Raw genomic sequence first — 9,261 nt, forward strand, 5'->3', positions numbered from 1 at the left:
TTCAAAGCTGTAAGATGGAAACTTTTCATACATACAATGTGTATAGTAATTTATTTTCATACTAATTATTTCCCTTTTAATGAAACATTTCATATTACTAATGAAAATTTTCATTGCCCTAATGAAGTACCTTGATTATATAAACGAAATAATTCATTAACTCAATTTTCTAGAGATTCTCTCCATGTATCAGCTTTCGCAAAAGCTATCCCTAGTCTCAAAAGCATTTACCACATATCTTATATCTTTTAAAGATATTTCAAAGTTCTTAGAACTTTCCAATGGTATTTTTGAGTATTCAATGCAAATTTTTGAAAAAAAACGCACAAGATCTATATACGAAACTGCATTTTATTGAATTAAATTCTAAAATTCTAATCTAAGTCAGAGGCATTTTCTAATGATTTATAATTAAATCATCAACATTATCATCACCAATCAATCAATCGCTCATCAGTCAGCAAATAGGCTATGCTTTCAAGTCGTTTCACCAAATTGTCGTTACTTTAATCCTAAGTGCACTCACTTCATTCCTTAGTACCTTCAAAGAAAAAACCAAAAAAAAAAAGCTCTAAAGAAACGTCGCAACTCCACCACAACTACCACCACCACCACCACAAAAGCACCACTTCAAACTCACATTTGCAACAAAATTGTGTCCAACTGTCTCAATCAAAATCAGAAAAAAGCATATTGTTCGATATTCCCAATCAGTAATCAAAATCAATCAAATCTCTAAACAAAAATTGTAATGTTCAAAAATTCTAAAGGTACATATAAAATTAATTTGTTAAACATTCCCCCAAAAATTCTTCTTTACCGTATTTTGTATTTTGTTCCGAAAACAATATTGGTTGTTTGCTTTTTGTTGCCTATCTATATATATTTTTTTAATTTTCTTAATTTTGTATTCGCAAAAGCTTTTCTTAGCTTAAAATTTGTGTAACTGGAAATATTTACGATAAATTTGTCAACATATATATGGCTCTAATAATACAAAATAATGATGATGTTGTACAATCAGCTGATTGTTGAAAAATACACCCAAATGTCAAATAGATTATAAGTCAATTAAAGACGTTTTTGGTATAATCAGCTGATTATTGAAAAATACATCAAACTGTCACATTCACAAATACAAAAAAACAAATCCTCTATTAATAAATTCTGGTAATACTAGGTTAAAAGTTTTCTCTTCCTAATTTCTATGAAGCCATCTAAAATACGTTCACACTAGTTACGGCATTTCGATTTTTAGCATTAAGTGTTCAGATGTTCGTGAAGACACACACACACACACTTTTATCTACAATGAAAATAACCACAGGGTTGTAAAAATTTAGATTTTTGTACGGAAAACGCAGTTGTATTGGGAAATATTGGGGAATTTTTAATGGGATTTTGTTGAAATCCCCTACGAGACAGCTGATAGTGTGAACGTATGATTTGTACGACAAATCAGATGTGAACAATTAATTGTTCAGATGGACGGTGTTATTTTTAAAACTTTTGGAGGAGTCATATCCAATAGTAACACTATTCTATTTGCAAATAAAATCATATAAATAAATATCTGTCATACCTAGATTTGGGTAATTCGCGAACGAATTTGTTCAATCAGCCCTTTTCCATTCACCATAACAATTTAGCCAAACCATACAATCAGCTGATTGTTGAAAAATACACTCAAATGTCAAATAGATTATAAGTCAATAAAAACGTTTTTGGTATAATCAGCTGATTACTGAAAAATACATCAAACTGTCATATTCACAAATACAAAAGAAAAATCCTCTATTAATAAATTCTGGTAATACTAGGTTAAAAGATTTCTATTCCTAATTTCTATGAAGCCATCTAAAATACGTTCACACTAGGTACGGCATTTCGATTTTTAGCATTAAGTGTTCAGACGTTCGTGAGGACACATACACACTTTTATCTACAATGAAAATAACCACAGGGTTGTACAAATTTAGATTTTTATACGAAAAACGCAGTTGTATTGGGAAATATTGGGGAATTTTTAATGGGATTTTGTTGAAATCCCCTACGAGACAGCTGATAATGTGAACGTATGATTTGTAGGACAAATCAGATGTGAACAATTAATTGTTCATATGGACGGTGTTATTTTTAAAACTTTTGGAGGAGTCATATCCAATAGCAACACTATTCTATTTGCAAATAAAATCATATAAAGAAATATCTGTCATACCTAGAGTTGGGTAATTCGCGAACGAACTTGTTCAATCAGCCATTTTCCATTCACCATAACAATTTAGCCAAACCATACAATCAGCTGACTGCTGAAAAATACACCCAAATGTCAAATAGATTATAAGTCAATTAAAGACGTTTTTTGTATAATCAGCTGATTACTGAAAAATACATCAAACTGTCATATTCACAAATACAAAAAAACAAATCCTCTATTAATAAATTCTGGTAATACTAGGTTAAAAGTTTTCTCTTCCTAATTTCTATGAAGCCATCTAAAATACGTTCACACTAGGTACGGCATTTCGATTTTTAGCATCAAGTGTTCAGACGTTCGTGAAGACACATACACACTTTTATCTACAATGAAAATAACCACAGGGTTGTAAAAATTTTGATTTTTGTACGTAAAACGCGGTTGTATTGGGAAATATTGGGGAATTTTTAATGGGATTTTGTTGAAATCCCCTATGAGACAGCTGATAGTGTGAACGTATGATTTGTACGACAAATCAAGTGTGAACAATTAATTGTTTAGATGGACGTTGTTATTTTTAAAACTTTTGGAGGAGTCATATCCAATAGCAACACTATTCTATTTGCAAATAAAATCATATAAAGAAATATCTGTCATACCTAGAGTTGGGTAATTCGCGAACGAATTTGTTCAATCAGCCATTTTCCATTCACCATAACAATTTAGCCAAACCATACAATCAGCTGACTGCTGAAAAATACACCCAAATGTCAAATAGATTATAAGTCAATTAAAGACGTTTTTGGTATAATCAGCTGATTACTGAAAAATACATCAAACTGTCATATTCACAAATACAAAAGAAAAATCCTCTATTAATAAATTCTGGTAATACTAGGGTAAAAGTTTTCTCTTCCTAATTTCTATGAAGCCATCTAAAATACGTTCACACTAGTTACGGCATTTCGATTTTTAGCATTAAGTGTTCAGACGTTCGTGAAGACACATACACACTTTTATCTACAATGAAAATAACCACAGGGTTGTAAAAATTTAGATTTTTGTACGAAAAACGCAGTTGTATTGGGAAATATTGGGGAATTTTTAATGGGATTTTGTTGAAATCCCCTACGAGACAGCTGATAGTGTGAACGTATGATTTGTACGACAAATCAAGTGTGAACAATTAATTGTTCAGATGGACGTTGTTATTTTTAAAACTTTTGGAGGAGTCATATCCAATAGCAACACTATTCTATTTGCAAATAAAATCATATAAAGAAATATCTGTCATACCTAGAGTTGGGTAATTCGCGAACGAACTTGTTCAATCAGCCCTTTTCCATTCACCATGTCAATTTAAACAAACCATGTGCTTAGGATAACGAAACAAATGTATTTTCTAGGACATTCATATTACAAATTGTGCAATAATCATCTGTGTTATCCTTGCATTTAAATCTAGTAAGCTGCCTCTTGCTCGGAATATTAAAGACATATGTCTTTTTGGGAAATTGTCCTGAAAATACAGAGGAATGTTGTATTTTAGATAGGAGAGTATAGGTCATTAAATTGTGAGCATAAAGATAGAATTACATACCATGCGTTCAATGCGTACAATACGTCCGATGATTGAAGAGTTGAAATTTCTCTTTGAAATCAAAAGCTCGAATAGTTTGCCGCAAACAGAAAAAATCAACCCTTCCATCCACATACGGATTGACGCATGGTGTGTAATTCAACCTTAAAGCTCGGTCTCTGTTCAATACCCGCTCCCTTCCCCATATTCCACAAATAAGTTTGTCGTGAAGCAAACTGAGTGCATGTCCTCTAAGATTCCAGTTCAAGTTTAGGGTGCATTGCGTACCTAAAAACTCCCTCCTTTCCGCCCAGAAAACACGAGCCTCAATTCTTTTCTCCGCTAGCAAACTGGGAAGTCTTCCCTCTGGTAATGATAAAACCTTGCGAGAAATTGTCCTGAATATACAGAGGAATGTCGTATTGGAGATACGAGTATAGATCATGAAATTGTGAGCATACAGCTCGGTCTCTGTTCAATATCCGTTCGCTTTCCGATATTTCGCAAATAAATTGAACGTGTAGCAAACTGCTAGAAAACGAGGAATTCTTTCCACTGGTAATGATAAACCCTTTCCCATATTCCGCAAATAAGTTCGTCATGAAGCAAACTGAGTGCACGCCCAGAAAACACGAGCCTCAATTCTTTTCTTCGCTAGCAAACGGGGAAGTCTTCCCTCTGGTAATGATAAAACCTTGCGAGAAATTGTCCTGAATATACAGAGGAATTTCGTATTGGAGATACGACTATAGATCATGCATTTGTATGCATAAAGCTCGATCTCTGTTCAATACCCGCTCCCTTTCCGATATTCCGCAAATAAATTCATCGTGAAGCAAACTGCTAGAAAACGAGGAATTCTTTCCACTGGTAATGATAAAACCTTATCTACGTATGAGAAGTGGAGTCTGCGAGTTTTCGCGAACATACTGGGTAGACCAGTTTCAATTGCCAAATTTGGAGTGTTGATAGCCAGATACAATATCTTCTTGATGAATAATCTGAGGAGCTTCTCCATTTAGTAGTATGTTAGCTCTGAAACACCCAAATTTGAGACCCATAGAATAAAATCGTCTTGGCAGCAGTATCGAAAATTATCAGTTTCTTTGAGAGCGATATTTTCCCCGGTATTCACATATCGCTGCCATGTTTACGTTGTAATTTTCACTGTCTGCAGTTTGCCCCTAAGGTGGCTTTAAAGGAAAGGTTATAAGTCAGATTGCTGCCTAAGTATCGATAGGCACCGTGCCATAAAACCAAGCTAATTCTGCTTTCGATTTGATGTTGATTTAGTAAGATTCAACTTAAGGCAGGGAGCCACCGGTTGCATGCCCGCCTTGCATACACAAGGTCGTGGGTTCGACTCCTGCTTCGACCGAACACCAAAAAGTTTTTCAGCGGTGGATTATCCCACCTCAGTAATGCTGGTGACATTTCCGAGGGTTTCAAAGCTTCTCTAAGTGGTTTCACTGCAAGGTGGAACGCCGTTCGGACTCGGCTATAAAAAGGAGGTCCCTTGTCATTGAGCTTAACATGGAATCGGGCAGCACTCAGTGATAAGAGAGAAGTTCACCAATGTGGTATCACAATGGACTGAATAGTCTAAGTGAGCCTGATACATCGGGCTGCCACCTAACCTAACCTAAGGCCCCATACTCCCATTATTTTCGTTATCAGTGCTTGTAGTTTTATTGACGAGTCCGCTCCAAACCTGACTTATTCTGATTGTCGTTATTTATCATCATAGATGAAAGTCCTAGCGTAGAAACCTTAAAGCGAAAGCGAATTTGGCGGAATCATATCAAAAGTAGCGGAGAAATCGATGAAGAAAGCGTAGGTGTTCTTCTTGTTCGATAACGCAATTATCGATTTTTTGTCATCGCCGACAATTCGTAGCGATTGGCCACATTGTAAGATTCTTTATGAACACAGACACTCCGTCCTGATAAACTTATAGTCTGAACGACACATAAGACTTTGATTATAATCGTCTTTGTGAAATTCTTCCTAATGAAATTTCCCATTAAATTTGTGTCCATCAAGCAATTTCATAAACCCAATGAAACTTTTCGTTAATATAATTATTTTTCTATCAAATAAGGAAACATTTCATTCTATTCATGAAATTGTTACTTTAACTCAAACATTTAAATATTAATGCAATTTGTCATTAAAATCGAACCAACGAAGACATTTCATGAATACAATGTAAATTTTCATTAATATCATAATTTTTCTCTCAAATAACGAAACATTTCATTGTCCTAACAAAAACATTTTGTAATTATATCAAAAACTCTTTGAAATGTCTCTTAATATTAAAATAGTAGACCAATATAAAGCTTCGGAATATGATATTAATGTTGTAACATTGAGTCAACGAAGAAATATCCAAACTCTTCTTGTATAATTTTATTGAATTTTTTTCCTTGTCCTAATAAACATGTTAACTTCATTGGCTCAATTTGAATGCAATATTTTTCTAGCCATTTCATTAACTTAAAGGTTATCTAAATTGTAATTACTATTTAAATGAGGTTTGTATATACATTATAAATAAATTCGCCTTATTTATCGTAAATATTTCTGGTAGTATTTGGACAGAAACTAAATGCTTAATTGTATTCATTATTATTCGAAAATCTAGTCAATGGAGAGTAAACTCCACCTTTGGCTTAAACATTAAAAAAAAATCTTATAAAAAAACCAACTGAAAAAAAACATAATAAATTATTTATACAAAAATTATATCAAAACCAATTATTATGCAAACTAAGAAATTGTAAAAAAGTCGTTCTATTTTTGTTATAATTAACCAACAAAAAAATATCAATGCCTTTAAGCATTTTTCTTATAAATGTTTTACAAAAACCCTCTCTCTCATTTTTTGTTGTTTAAGAAACTCATATTAACCCTCCTTCTTTTTGTTTATTTGTTTAATTTTTGTTTACAATGAAAACGAAATACGAATGGCTTTTACGAAAAAAATTATAATTTCTTAAAAAAATACAAAAAAAGTTGCAAAGCTATAAAGTTTTTTATACATTTAAAAAAATCAAACAAAAAGGTGAAGTTTTCTCTCATTGAATCTTGTAGACAGCGTTATTCTTTGTCTTTTTTTATTATTTTGATTTTTCTTGCATGCTTGACTGGCTTTTGTTCATAAATGCTTCTTGTATAATGTCTGGTAATATGTAAACTAAAGTCTCTTGTGTGTGTGTGTAAAAAATCCCCCTAAAAATAAAAGAGCAAAGCTTAAATGTTAGCTTCTGAATGTTATCAAAGATTATTCGTAAGAGTTTGAAGGATAAAGTAAAAATAAAACATGATTATTTATCCCTCATACCGTGTGAACACAATCATGGCGATCAATATCTTAAGTGTAAATGAGCACCTAGCGGCGTGTAGCCACATTAAATATCTCTATTTCTTCATATACTGGTGTTGCATTGCCAATTCATAATTCATCGGAGGTAAACGGTGTAGCGTTGCCACTACTTCCTAATAAATTGGTTTTATATTCACAGTTTCCACATTTGCATAAAATTCTACCAAAAATTGTTGATTTTTTTCTGTTTAGCAGATTCGTAGAATTCTTCATGTTTTGGTAGATTTTGCAACATATTCCTCTCCAACTAAGATGTACAAAATAAAATGTTGACAAAGTTTTCTATAGAAATAAAGATTTGGCAAAATTTTCTTTAAAAATGAAATTTTGAAAACATTTTCTAACAAATTAAATTTTGAAAAAATTTTCTATCAAATTAAATTTTAACAAAATTGTCTATAGTAATAACATTTTGACAAAATTTTCTATAGAAATAAATTTTTGACAAAAATGTTCTATGAGTTGACAAAACTTTATCTAAAAATAAAATTTTAACAAAATCTTCCACAAAAAAATTTGAAAAATTTTCCATAAAAATAAAATATGGACAAAATATTCTATAAAAATAAAATGTTGACACAATTTTCCATAACAATAAAGTATTGACAAAATTTTCTATAGAAATAAAATTTTGATAGAACTGTATCTAAAAATAAAATTTTGACAAAATTTTCTATAAAAATAAAATTTTAACTACATTTTCTATAAAAATAAAGACGTGACAAAACTTAATCTAATCAAAACTTAATTTTAACATTTTGACAAAATTTGCTATAGAAATAAATTTTTGACAAAAATTTTCTATAAAAATAAAATGTTGACACAATTTTCCATAAAAATTCAATTTTCTATAGAAATTTTACAAACTTTTCTCTAGAAATAATGAGTTGACAAAACTTTATCTAAAAATAAAATTTTAACAAAATTTTCCATAAAAAAAATTGAAAAAATTTTCCATAAAAATAAAATTTGGACAAAAGATTCTATAAAAATAAAATGTTGGCACAATTTTCCATAACATTAAAGTTTTGACAAAATGTTCTATAGAAATAAAATTTTGCAACATTTTCTATAGAAATAAAATTTTGATAAAACTGTATCTAAAAATAAAATTTTGACAAAATTTTCTATACAAATAAAATTTTGACAAAATTTTCTTTAAAAATGAAATTTTGAAAACATTTTCTAACAAATTAAATTTTGAAAAAATTTTCTATCAAATTTAATTTTAACAAAATTTTCTATAGTAATAACATTTTGACTAAATTTTCTATAAAAGTAAAATTTTGGCAAAATTTTCTATAGAAATATGAGAAAATTTTCTCTAGAAATAATGAGTTGACAAAACTTTATCTAAAAATTAAAATTTAACAAAATTTTCCATAAAAAAAAATTAAAAAATGTTCCATAAAAATAAAATTTGGACAAAATATTCTATAAAAATAAAATGTTGACACAATTTTCCATAACAATAAAGTTTTGACAAGATTTTCTATAGAAATAAAATTTTGCAACATTTTCTATAGAAATACAATTTTGATAAAACTGTATCTAAAAATAAAATTTTGACAAAATTTTCTATGAAAATAAAATTTTAACTACATTTTCTATAGAAATAAAGACGTGACAAAACTTAATCTAAAAAAAATGTTGACAAAAAATTCTTTAAAAATAAAATTTTGACAAAATTTTCTTTAAAAATAAAATTTTTTAAATATTTTCTATATAAATTTCTTTGTTTTTATAGAAAATTTCGGCAAAATTTTATTTCTATCAAAAATATGGTCAAAATGTTCTAAGAAATAAAGATTTGACAAAAATTTTGACAAAATTCTCTATAAAAATTGGAAAAAAATCCAATAAAAATAAAATTTTGACTAAATTTTCTATAAAAATAAAATTTTAACTACATTTTCTATAAAAATAAAGACGTGACAAAACTTAATCTAAATAAAATTTTGACAAAATTTTATATAAAAATTAAATTTTAACAAAAATTACTATAAAAATAAAATTTTCTATACAAATAAAATTTTGACAAAATTTTCTTTAAAAATGAAATTTTGAAAACATTTTCTAACAAATTAAATTTTGAAA

At 29.5% G+C, this 9,261-nt stretch overlaps 1 long non-coding RNA gene across 3 annotated transcripts; it reads right to left on the reverse strand.

Moving 5' to 3' along the window:
• Nucleotides 1-333: 333 nt before the first annotated feature.
• Nucleotides 334-986, reverse strand: LOC142223811 (uncharacterized). Of its 3 annotated transcripts, XR_012718908.1 has the most exons (3): nt 821-986; nt 641-735; nt 334-541 (listed from the first exon to the last, which is right to left on the reverse strand). It is a non-coding gene; the product is annotated as an uncharacterized LOC142223811 (long non-coding RNA). The 3 variants fall into 3 exon arrangements; XR_012718907.1 differs by having other exon boundaries at nt 334-735; XR_012718906.1 differs by having other exon boundaries at nt 334-764.
• Between the last annotated feature and the right edge of the window lie 8,275 nt (nt 987-9,261).

This window comes from Haematobia irritans, chromosome 2 (assembly GCF_050003625.1).
Source record: "Haematobia irritans isolate KBUSLIRL chromosome 2, ASM5000362v1, whole genome shotgun sequence".
Taxonomy (NCBI): Eukaryota; Metazoa; Arthropoda; class Insecta; order Diptera; family Muscidae; genus Haematobia; species Haematobia irritans.